Source organism: Macaca fascicularis, chromosome 5 (genome assembly GCF_037993035.2).
Source record: "Macaca fascicularis isolate 582-1 chromosome 5, T2T-MFA8v1.1".
NCBI classification, from domain to species: domain Eukaryota; kingdom Metazoa; phylum Chordata; class Mammalia; order Primates; family Cercopithecidae; genus Macaca; species Macaca fascicularis.
In genome coordinates, this window is record NC_088379.1 from 148670096 (window position 1) to 148682677 (window position 12582).

At 41.1% G+C, this 12582-nt stretch overlaps 1 pseudogene; it reads left to right on the forward strand.

Moving 5' to 3' along the window:
* Positions 1 to 476: 476 nt before the first annotated feature.
* Positions 477 to 1156, forward strand: LOC135970820 (beta-glucuronidase pseudogene; annotated as a pseudogene).
* Positions 1157 to 12582: the final 11426 nt, after the last annotated feature.

A 12582-nucleotide genomic window follows, 5' to 3' on the forward strand; every position in this document is an offset into this window, starting at 1 on the left:
CTTGATAAGAGAATGAATAGTTTAGGTAGTTACAGTGAAACCACAGGCACCTGTAGAGGTCTCCCCAGGCTCACCTTGAAGCTCTGATTGGAGGCTGCAGACGAATGGCGGTGTTATGAACAAAGGTGAGCTGCAGCTCCCACTGCAGGTCAAACGCTGCCAGCTACCAGCTGCAGCTGGGAGTGAAAGACTAGAATACAGAGAGGCACAGGCAGTCACTTAGGACGGGGCCGGGTTTAACCTGAACAGTGGTGCTAGAAGGTCAGAGTCTTCTAGGTATGTGTTGGAAACATCCTTGATTGTCTAGCACCAAGACTTTTAAACACAGGGGAACAAATCATCCCTTTGGGTATTTGTAATTGTTCCTCAGTTCAAATCTCTTGGTTTTTAAAAAATACTTTTCCTCGGCGCGACCGGTGCATCACGTCGCGCGCGACCAGTCCGCAGGGCTCCTCCTGCGCTGCTCATAGCCCGGCAGACGGCGGCCCAGCGGAGGAGCGGAAAGCATGGTCTGGGGGGCGGCGGACGCCTGGTCGGCGCTCTGGCCACTGTTGTGGGGCTGCGTGCTGGCGCTGCAGGGCGGGATGCTGTGTCCGAGAGGCCGTCGCAGGAGCGCAAGAAGCTGGACGGCCTCTGGAGGAGCTTCTGCGCCGACTTCTTCGACAACCGGTGCCGTGGCTTCTAGGAGCAGTGGTATCCGCGTCTGCTGCGAGAGTCGGACCCCATCCTGGACATGCCGGTTCCCTCCAGCTTCAACGACATTGGCCAGGACTGGCGGCTGCGGCATTTTCTAGGCCAGACGTGGTACGAACGGGAGGTGACCCTGCCAGAGCAATGGACCCAGGACCTGCACACAAGAGTGGTGCTGAGGATTGGCAGTGCCCACTCCTATGCCATTGCGTGGGTGAATGGGGTCGACGCGCTAGAGCATGAGGGGTCTACCTCTCCTTCGACACCGACATCAGCAGCTTGTTCCAGGTGGGGCCGCTGCCCTCCCACCTCCGCATCACTATCACCATAAACAATATGCTCACCCCCTCCACCCTGCCACCAGGGACCATCCTCGACATGGCCGACACCTCCACGTAGGTACCATCCTGCCTCCACCGCAGGCGCCCACCTTCCTGCCCCATCCCGTGGGGCATTACATTAGGGTAATGTAAGAACATATCAGTGACTTACAAATTTTGTAAGTAATTAAGACATTTTCAGTGAGAAGTATGGAGCTGAATATTTACATGAACCCTTCAAAAAGTGATAGTTAATAGAATAAATGAAAATAACAGGAGTGACTTTGTTGAAAGAAGACAAAATAGTCAAGGAAGTGATAGAGGATACAAAAGAAAGATGAAAACTTACATTCATTTAATGTCTACCATATGCCAAAGACAATATTATTATTTAGTTTTTATAACCACAACATTTGGTGGATATGATGACTTCCATTATATAGGTTAGGAAAGTAAAGCTTAGAGGTTTGTGAACCCACTAGTTTGAAGTTGTGTAGCGAATAGGTGGCTGAGTGAGAATTCAAAACTGGAACAGATTTGCTTGATCCAGAATGGTATGACTTTATTTTCCATGCATTTTATTCTACATTGTACTGCCTGTAAAGTGGCAGTCAGTTATGGGAGGAGACCCAGAATGTCACAAGTTTTGAAAGCTGTTGTGGAAAATTTGGAAAGAGGCATTGGTTTTAATGACTGATACAGGTGAGTGAAGAATGACCTTGGAGAGAACAGTTTTCTTCAATGGCATGGTAATGTTCAAAACAGAATTTGATGGTAAAAAAATGTAGAACCAGTGTGTGTAGACTCATCGATGGAAAAGTTTATTTGTAAAATATCAGAGGAAAATTGTAATATAGTTTGTCCATTCAAACCCCACCCCCCCCACCACAAAGTCCAGATTCTTACTACATTCTTTGATGTAGCCAATATACAGCAGTTGAGTTCAATTTTGGCCCCTGTTTATGTGTATGCCAAAGAAAAATAACAATCCTAAATATATGCCACTTAAACAAGAGGATGTGATTATACTATGAAACACTTTTGACCATAGGAATATAGCAGTGCTAAGGCAAGATAGGTCTTAACTCTTGCTGTGATTTGCTGCCATTGTTTGCCAAAGGTCTAGCACCCATCTTTAGAGGAAAGTCAATAAATTAGTGCTCAGCTGGTGGGATGAATTCCTGAATCACTGTTGGCTCTAGCAGTTTCTTCAGATCAATTTTATAGTTTCTTTAAAACTAGAAAATTAGTTCTCAGAATGGCACTTGGCCACCCAATGTGTATAATGCAATTACTCAACCAGCTGCTTGAAAGCAAGGGGCAACAGAGAAGTCAGCTACTGGCTGACCTCAGGCAACAGGAATTTTGATGATACTCCTTGGTCAAATCCTTCATTTAACATACATTTATATAGAACCTTTCTGTCAGGCACCATTCTAGGTACCATAGATACAACAATAAAGAGAACTGACAAAACCTCAGCCTTCATGGAGTTTATATGCTAACACATATGCATAAACAAACACATATAAAAATCCAGAAAGTCATTACTGCTGTGAAGACAAACAACACAGAGTAAGCAGATACTGATATTGGGTTGTTGCCTTAGGGTGGTCAGCAAAATTGTTTCCAGGGAAGTGACATTTGGATGAAAAACCGAATAATGTAAGAGAGTTAACCATCAAGTATCTGTGTGAAGATCTTTAGGAGGAGTGGGGGAACAGCAAGTGCAAAAGCCCTGTGATGGGAAAGTGCTTGTTATGTTTGAAGAACAGCAGTAAGACACCATGGCTGGAGTGTAGTGGGGGAGGGAGAGAGAGGTGGGAAATAATAATGGAGACTTAGTGAGGGCCACATCATGTGAATAGAGCTTTTGCAATCCTGTAGACAGGAAATATGTTTTGATTTTTCCCTAAGTCCACAAAATAGTTTATGATAGAAAGCCATCGAAAGATTGAAAACAGGGGAGTATTATCTGTAACCTCAGTTGCTGTTCCATGCAGGCATAGGAAAGAATAATGCTTCCTTGCTCCATATCTATTGCTGAAACAGTTCTCCATGATCTCTTTAGTCTGAGGACAAATTACATTTTTCTGGTTACAAGACAGAGGGCATATGTCATCCTAGGCATTGAGATTGGGAAATATCAAGCATGCATGTGACTGCCAAGTATTAAAACCCATTTTCTGATGACCACTAGGATTCCAGGTATCAGCCCATAAAGTGAGCTTTTTCTGAGAAGAATGAAAGATGGCAGGCAGAAATGATTGAGCTAGTAAAGAGGACTGAGGCTTATTGTTAAAGTCTGGGACCCAAAAATGTCAGGGTTCAAAGTGATCAATTTGGAAAATAAAGAGATTTGGACCCTCCTCTGAAACCAGGGAGTAGGGAATATGTGGAGTCAGAATGTAACTGCAAATTCTGGAGAAACTGTGGAAGCAGCATTTTGTAGGAGGGTGGGGGAAACAACACCCTCAACTAGTATTCCTACCTTCTGGTAAATCTATAACTTTACCTCTGCCAGTCAATAAAACGTTTCATGTTTTGGTACATTTAAATAAATACTTTTCCTCTTTCTATTACTTAAATTTCACCTTAGAGCTTGATGTTGGCACCCAATGACAGCATGTACGGACACATTTTTCTACTGTGTGGTTAACTCTGCTTGGTATCTGACTTGTTACAGATCTTCTTGTTAGATACATATCTTTAGGAACAGAATTAATCTTTTTTCCATTTTAGAGGCCAGAAAACCCATGAAGAAAGGTAATAAGAAATTTGAATCCTGTTTATATTATACATTATTGAAGGTAATCTTCAAGGTAGCCTCTCCCTTCACAAGTCCAGAGGTCTAGGAGGAAAGATGATTTCGGGAACCAAGCCTGGAGCCCCTCATTACCCTGTACAGAGTCAGGACACTGTTCCCCGAATCCTAGCTGCTTTGGCTCCAGCCTCAGCTCAAAGGGCCCCAGATACTGCTTGGGCAACTGCTCTGGAGAGCACAAGCCATAAGCCTTGTAGGCTTCCACATGGTGTTAGTTCTGCAGGCGGGCAGAAGGCAAGAGTGGTGGAGCCTTGGCAACTTTCCTGTAGATTGCAGAGGATATAGTGGAAAGACTGGGTGCCCAGGAAAAAGCCTCCTGCAGGAGTCGAGGCCCTGTAGAAAGACTCTATAGGGCAGTGCTGAGGTGAAATATGGGGTTGAAGCCCCCCATGGAGAGTCCTCACCGAGGCACTACTAGTGGAGCTGTAGGAACAGGCCACTACCTTCCAGATCCCAGAATGGAAGAGCCAGCTATACCTTCAGCCTTGAAAAGCCGCAGGCATTCGACTCCAACCCATGAAGGCAGCCGTGTGAGCTGCACCCAGCAGGGTCATAGGGGTGGGGCTGCCCAAGACCTTGGGGGCACATCCCTCGCACCAGTGTGGCCTGGATGTGGGACATGGAGCCAAGGGAGATTATTTTGGAGCTTTAAGGTTTAATGTCTGCTCTACTGGATTGCAGATTTCTGTGGAACCTGTTGCCCCTTATTTTTGGCCTATTTCTCGATTTTGGAATGGAAATATTTATCAATCTTTATTTCATCATCGTATCTTGGAAGAACATAACTTTTTTTTTTTATTTTTCAAGGTAATATTCTCAATATTATTTATTATTTATTGATAGCACATGACTTCAAGAGAGTTAACACATTTAAGTTTAAAAAATGATTTGCTTATAAGTAAAAAATAGAATGTAACATACAGAATAGAAATCTATATAGAGAAAATCATATACAGTAAAGATAACTGAATTAATTTAAAAAGGCACATAATGAATAACAAGTACTACTTTTAAAAAGAATGTTTATGCTTTTGGTTAAATATTATAGTGAATGTATTTTTATTACTTTTCCAGAATTATGAATAAATAATACCCCATCATATTTATCATTTTCTAAAATTATGTTTTATATTCTAGAATAATTTTTATGTCAGGCAATTCTGTCTTTCTATACCTGTCTTTGTATCCCTTGCTATACAATTCTATCTTTCATATCAGATGAAAGATTAAATTTATCTAAAGCCATGTCTACACAGGTTCAAGATAGATAGATATTTGATATTTGTGTAGTTAATTACTGAAGATAACCTATATTCTTCCAGGCTGTATTTCACTTTGTCCCTTCTGTTTTCACCTAAATATTGAGGGAAGAAAATTACTTTTTGGCAGATAACCATTTTCCTCCAGGTTTTTAATCTAAAGGTGGTTATATGCTAAAGACAATATGATATTAAGAAAGCACAATGTGTCATGTTCTTACTCAAATGCGAAACCTTTTCTTAATGGAATGAAAATATGTAAACTAAATATATAGTTTCTGAGACCTGAAGATTATAACTTTTTAAATGTATTTCAGTCTAAAAGGTTAGGATCCCATGTATAAACATGGCAGTGCATAAGACACAACTGAGAGGCGAACTGCTATACTATATAGAATTGTTAGCAGTTCTTGTGGCTGGTGTATGCTTCAGAAAAAGATCAGTAAGTTACCACACTTTTCTTGCAAAATTGTATATAAATTAACCTGATAATCCTTTTATACCAAATCGTGGTTACTAAATATTGCTATTCTGTAAAAGTACCTAGGAATCATTATTTTCAACACTATCACCCCAGAAACAGTAAGAGAAACAGGAAAGTGGTAGGAGAGAATGAAAGGCCTTATTAGTCATTGAAATTATAAGTGTTCTTTTATGTTGTTAATGTGGACATTGTAATTATAACTCAGTATTTTCTTTAGGTCCCTGACTCATTGTTCTTCACTCACTCTTACTAGGACCTCTGGAAGATATAATTTATCCTATTTAAGTGAGCAGGATTTCCCCCTCTAGACATACTTTATAAGCATTTTCTCATTAGAAAACCAGATGTGCTATAACAGTAGTTTGATTTGCTCTTTACAATATCAACAGATACTACTTGTTTTTGTTTGTTTGTTTGTTTGTTTTTTGTTTTTGTAGAGACAGGGTTTCATCATGTTGATCAGGCTGGTTTCGAACTCCTGACCTCGTGATCCGCCCACCTTGGCCTCCCACAGCGCTGGGATTACAGGTGTGAGTCACCATGCTCAGGTCATTTTTGTTTTCTTATTTCAATAGTTTTGGAGGAACAGGTGCTGGTTGGTTGGATGAAAAAGTTCTTTAGTGATGATTTCTGAGATTTTTGTGCACCTGTCACCCAAGCAGTGTACACTGTACCCAAGGTGTACTCTTTTATCCCTCACCCCCCTTCCCACCCTTCCCCTAAGTCCCCAGAGTCCATTATGTCACTCTTATATATGCCTTTGCATCCTCATAGCTTAGCTCTCATTTACAAGTGAGAACATATGATGTTTGGTTTTCCATTCCTGAGTTACTTCACTTAGAATTATGGTCTCCAATTCTATCCAGGTTGCTGTGAATGCCATAATTTCATTCTTTTTTAGGGCTGAGCAGTATTCCATGGTATCTGTATACCACATTTTCTTTATCCACTCATTGGTTGATGGGCATTTAGGCAAGTTCCATATTTTTGCAATTGTGAATTGTGCTGCTATAAACATGCATGTTCAAGTGTCTTTTTCATATAATGATTTCTTTTCCTCTAAGTAGATACCCAAGACTGGGATTGCTGAATCAAACAGTAGTTCTACTTTTCACCACATCCACACCAACATCTGTTATTTTTTGATTTTTTAATTATGGCCATTCTTGCGGGAGTAAGGTGGTATCGCATTGTGGTTTTGATTTGCATTTGCCTGATCATTAGTGATGTTGAGCATTTTTTCCCATGTTGGCCATTTGTATATCTTCTTTTGAGAATTGTCTATTCATGTCCTTAGTCCACTTTTTGACAGGAGTATTTTTTTTTTCCCTTGGGGCTGTTTACTCTGCTATTTCTTTGCTCTGCAGAAGTTTTTTAGTTTAATTAGGTCCTACCTATTTATCTTTCTATTTGTTGCATTTGCTTTTGGGTTTTTGGCTTAAGCCAATGTCTAGAAGAGTTTTTTTGATGTTATTTTCTAGAATTTTTATGATTTCAGGTCTTAGATTTAAGTTCTTTTCCTGTTTTTCTTTTTGTTGTTGTTTTTTTTCTTGAGACAGAGTCTCGCTTTGTCACCCAGGTTGGAGTGCAGTGGCACAATCTCAGCTCACTGCAAGCTCCACCTCCCAGGTTCATGCCATTCTCCTGCCTCAGCCTCCCTAGTAGCTGGGACTATAGGTGCCTGACACCACGCCCAGCTAATTTTTTGTATTTTTTTTAGTAGAGATGAGGTTTCACCGTGTTGGCCAGGATGGTCTCAATCTCCTGACCTCATGATCCACCCGCCTTGGCCTCCCAAAGTGCTGAGATTACAGGCATGAGCCACCACGCCCAGCCAGATTTAAGTTCTTGATCAATCTTGAGTTAATTTTTGTATAAGGTGAGAGATAAGGATCCAGTTTCATTCTCCTACTTGTGGCTTGTCAATTATCCTAGCACCATTTGTTGAATAGGGTGTCCTTTCCCCACTTCGTTTTTGTTTGCTTTGTTGAAAATCAGTTGGCTGTAAGTATTTGGCTTTATTTCTGGGTTCTCTATTCTGTTCCATTGGTCTACAAGCCTATTTTTATACCACTACCATGCTGTTTTGGTAACTATATCCTTGTACTATAGTTTAAAATCAGGTAATGTGATATGTCCAGATCTGTTCTTTTTGCTTAGTCTTGCTTTGACTATGTGGGCTCTTTTTTGGTTCCATATGAATTTTAGGATTGTTTTTTCTAGTTCTGTGAGGAATGATGATGGTATTTCTATGGGAATTGCATTGAATTTGTAAGTTGCTTTTGGCAGTATGATCATTTTCACAATATTGATTCTTCAAATCCATGAGCATGGAATGTGTTTCTATTTGTTTGTATCATCTACAATTTCTTTTAGCAGTGTTTTGTAGTTTTCCTTGTAGAGATCTTTCATCTCCTTGGTAGGTATATTCCTAAGTATTTTATGATTTTTTTTTTTTTTTTGTGGCTATTGTAAAGGGGGTTGAGTTCTTGATTTGATTCTCAGCTTGGTCATTGTTGGTGTATAATAGCAGTGGTACTGATTTGTGTATATTGATTTTCTATCCTGAAACTTTACTGAATTCATTGATCAGATCTAGGAGGTTTTTGCATGAGTCTCTAGGGTTTTTTAGGTATATGATCATATCATTGGTGAACAGTGACAGCTTGACTTCCTCTTTACCGATTTGGTTGCCCTTTATTTCTCTTGTCTGATTCCTCTGGCTAGACTTACAGTACTATGTTGAATAGAAATGGAACAGAAATGGTGAAAGTAGTCATCTTTGTCTTGTTCCAGTTCTCAGGTGGAATGATTTCAACTTTTCCCCATTCAGTATAATGTTGGCTGTGGGTTTATAATAGATGGCTTTTATTACTTTGAGGTATGTCCCTTTCATACCGATTTTGCGGAGGGTTTTGATCATAAAGGGATGCTGGGTTTTGTCAAATGCTTTTTCTGCATCTGTTGAGATGATCACATGATTTTTGTTTTTATTTCTCATAACTTGTTTTTGATCGTACAGGCTTATAGATGGAAGGAACTTTCCTTGAGTCTCAGATTGGACTTTTAAAATTTATTATTATTATTATTATTTGAGAAAGGGTCTCACTTGGTCTCCCAGGCTGGAATGCAGTGGCACGATCTCAGCTCATTGAAGCTTCTTCCTCCTAGTTGCAAGTGATACTCTTGCCTCAGCCTCCCAAGTAGCTGGAATTACAGGTGTATGCCACCATACCTCACTAATTTTTATATTTTTAGTAGAGACAGATTTCACCATGTTGCCCAGGCTGGTCTCGAACTCCTGACCTCAAGTGTTCTGCCCACCTTGACCTCTCAAAGTGCTGGAAATACAGTTGTGAGCCACCATGCTCAGTCTCAGATTGGACTTTTAAGCTGATGCTTGGAGTGAGTTAAAATTTTGGTGGACTATTGGGAAGGGATGATTCTTTTTTGCAGTGTGAGAAGGTCATTAGATTTGGGAGGGAAGGGGTAGAATGATATAGTTTGGATATTGGTTCCCTCCAAATCTCATGTTTAAATTTGGTCCCCAGTGCTGAAGGCAGGGTTTGGTTGAAGGTGTCTGGGTTATGGGGCGGATACTTCAAGAGTGGCTTGGTGCATTTCTTACAGAATGAATGAGTTCTTGTTCTGTTTTTTCACAGGAGAGCTGGTTGTTTAAAAGAGTGTGGCACCTCCATCCCCTTTGTTCCTTTCTTGCCATGTGACACACCAGCTCCCCTTCACCTCCTGCCATGGTTGAAAGCTTTCTGAGGCCTCACCAGAAACAGATGCTGGTACCATGCTTCCTGTACAGCCTGCAGAATTGTGAGCCAAATAAACTTTTCTTTATAAATTACCCAGCTTCGGGTATTCCTTTAGAGCAACACAAATGGAATAAGACAGCAATTTTCAAAGCTTTATACATTTGGCTGTATGTCTGTTTTCTCTTCTATAGCTGTCTAACCTGCTTCTTATTTGCCCCAAAGGAGGATATAGAGAAACTTTGGGCTCATGTTAATGCTCATAGGTACATGTCAGTAATGATACTTCTGGATCAGGTGAGGCTATCCATTGACTTTTACACTTGAACCCATCAGAAAGCTTTACTACTGTGTTAGTCCATTCTCATGCTGCTAATGAAGACATACCTGAGACTGGGTAATTTATGAAGGAAGGAGTTTAATGGACTCATGTTCCACATGTCTGGGAAGGCCTAACAATCATGGTGTAAGGCGAATGAGGAGCAAATTCATGTCTTACATGGCAACAGGCAAGAGAACTTGTACAAGGGAACTCCCATTTATAAACCCACCAGATCTTGTAAGACTTATTCACTACCGTGAGAATAGTTGGGGGAAACTGCCCCCATGATTTAATTATCTCCACCTGGCCCCGTCCTTGACACATGAGGATCATTACAATTCATGATGAGATGTGGGTGGGGACACAGCCAAACCGTGTCATTCTACCCATGGCCTCTCCCAAATCTCATGTCCTCACATTTGAAAAACAATCATGCCTTACCAACAATCCCCCAAAATCTTAGCTCCCTTCAGCATTAACTCAAAAGTCCACAGTCCAAAGTAATCGCCCTTGACACATGGGGATTACTACAATTCAAAGTGAGATTTGAGTGGGAACACAGCCAATCCATAGCAACTATCAACATTAAATCACTTTTAAAAAGGTGCCAAGAAATCTGATACTTTGCTTTACATTTAAAAGAAGAAGATAAGAAGTCTAAAAAGGCTTTAGGAAAAATCTTTCAAATCACCCTCCATTAGGTGGAGTAAGCACGGGGCTAGCTAGCAGCCAGGAGAATAGAGTTATCGTCTCAGCCCTATCACAGCCAATGTGATGCTGGGAAAAATAATTTGCTGCATGGAACAGGAGCTCATCTATTTTTTTTTTTTTTTTTTTTTTTTTTTTTTTTTTGAGACAGGGTCTCAACTAGGCTGGCTGGAGTGCAATGACACAATCATAACTCACTGCAGTCTTGAACTCCCAGGCTCAAGAGATGCTCTTGCCTCAGCCTCCCAAGTAGCCAGGACTACAGGTGTACAACACCACACTCAGCTAATTTTTACATTTTTTTTGTAGAGATGGGGTCTTGGTTTGTAGCCCTGGCTGTTACTGAACTCCTGGCTTCAAGCCATCCTTCTCCCTTGGCCTCCCAAGGTGCTGGGATTACAAGTGTGAATCACAACACTCAGCTAGGGGCTCATCATTTTAAAGCACTTTTGCTTGTACATTTCAGTTGAATCAACTCAAGCCTCTGTTTCCTCAGGTTCCATGATTCTTTGTATAATTCTATACTTACCAGCTATGAGTATAAGCACATCAACAAATCACAGGTACTTCAATTCACGCTTTTATGGCAAGATGTGGAAGAAATGTAAAATTAGGAGTCAGGTGATGTGGGCTCGAATCTTAGCTCCACCCCTTGATACCTGAATGACTCAGGAGTATTTTTGTTTCTATTATGGGATATTAATAAACACCTCATATTGGACAAAGGATGATTAAATGAGAAAAGGATATGAAGGCATCTTGTAAATTCCAAGTAAGGAAACTGTTGACAGTGAATATGATGGTATCTAAAGCTCCATTTGAAATTTCAGATGTGGAGCTGCCTCTTCAATTACTTGATTTATCTGGAGTTCATTCACATTTACACTCACATTTAGGATTGCTCTAAGCCTTTAATGGATTATTCTCTCCCCAGTTAATGAGTATGGATTGCTGCTCTGCTCCAGCTGTCCCCCACCATCCATCCCTATCAGTCCTCCTGTCAGAAGCATACCTGGCCATCAGTGCCAAAGGAGCCACTGGAGCACACTCAGTCAGCAGTTTGGGCATGTCATAATATCTGCTGAATTCACAGGGGCAGGCCTCCAGGTTGAGGTTCTAGTGAAAGCAAAGGGTACCATCAGGTCTTAGGGAGGTACTGCACTGTTGTGGGGGGCTCTGCCTGGGCACTTCCAGGTGCTTGGCGTGCTTTGTGGTGAAGCCATCCTTGGTGTGGAGCTTGCTGTCACCACAAGATTGGAGCACTGGGTTTGCCCACATGGGAGGAATCTCAAATATACTTAGTGTCTGCCCAAGAGAAGGAAGCTCAGGTATATTTAGTGTCTACCATGGCCTGCCATCAGGGCTGAGAGGGAGCTCAAAATTGGCAAGAGGCCATGCGGACATGACAGGCAGCATTCTGGGAACCCAGGGAGACAAGCTGCCTAGGGCAGAGCTTGGGGATGGGGTGACTGGGTCCTACTTGTACCTTCAGTTGTTACAGGGGCCTGAGGCATGGCCCTGAGGTCCCCCTTCTCCTCACAGAGAATGCATGCTTGTGCCTTTTGTCTTGTGGTAACACCTATCATTCATGTGTGGTATCATCACAGTGATTTTGATAAAATTGAGGTAAACAGTATCATCGGGCACCATATATTGAATCTTGGCTGAGAAAGGCTCAGCTCCCACTGTGTCAGACAGATGAGACTGACAGAAACCTGGGACAACAGATGCTAATGAAAACATAAGGGACTGGCCATTCCAGGATAATAAGAATAAAACAAGGAACAGTAATTACAGTTGGCTGAGTGCCTAGTGAACACTAGTGTACATATATCATCATATTGATTCTCAATAATCCTGTGAAGGAGATATTCTCATTTTGCAGGCGAAAAACTGAGTCCTTGACACAATTATCTCTGTAAATTATTGACTTCTATATTATAAGGGAAAAAGACTTGGAATAAATTGATTAATAATAATCAATTACTGATTTTTGAGATATCAATGTACTTCTCTCAAAAAGCTCCTTGTTCAAATGTGGCCTAATTTCTTGTTGCTTCAACAAGGTGAAAACATATGGAGCTCTTCCTTCAATGGTTGTGCTTAGGAGACCCTCTGATGAGATTTATTTTAGTCCTTGGAAGATGTAATTGTGGACATAAAAAATCATAAACACACACACATGCACACAACACATATTTAGTGAAATTACTT